The following is a 248-nucleotide window of genomic DNA, read 5'->3' on the forward strand; positions in this document are numbered from 1 at the left end:
ATTCCACAACCGTTTTCTTTAAACGAATACTCTGATTTATAAAACAAAGCATAAACAAATCGGCATTTTCTGGCCGTGAAATTGGGGATGTCACACAAACAAACAAACCCACAATTAGGGTTTTCTAAACCCTAATTAGGGTTTCTAGCCCAATAACGAAACCAGCCCAGTCCAAGGTTAAGTGTTTAGGTCCATTAGGGTTCTACTAGGCCGGGCACCACCCACTGCCACCTCGAGCGGTGGTGATC

Source organism: Lactuca serriola, chromosome 8 (assembly GCF_051521515.1).
Source record: "Lactuca serriola cultivar US96UC23 chromosome 8, Lser_US96UC23_V15, whole genome shotgun sequence".
Lineage (NCBI taxonomy): Eukaryota > Viridiplantae > Streptophyta > Magnoliopsida > Asterales > Asteraceae > Lactuca > Lactuca serriola.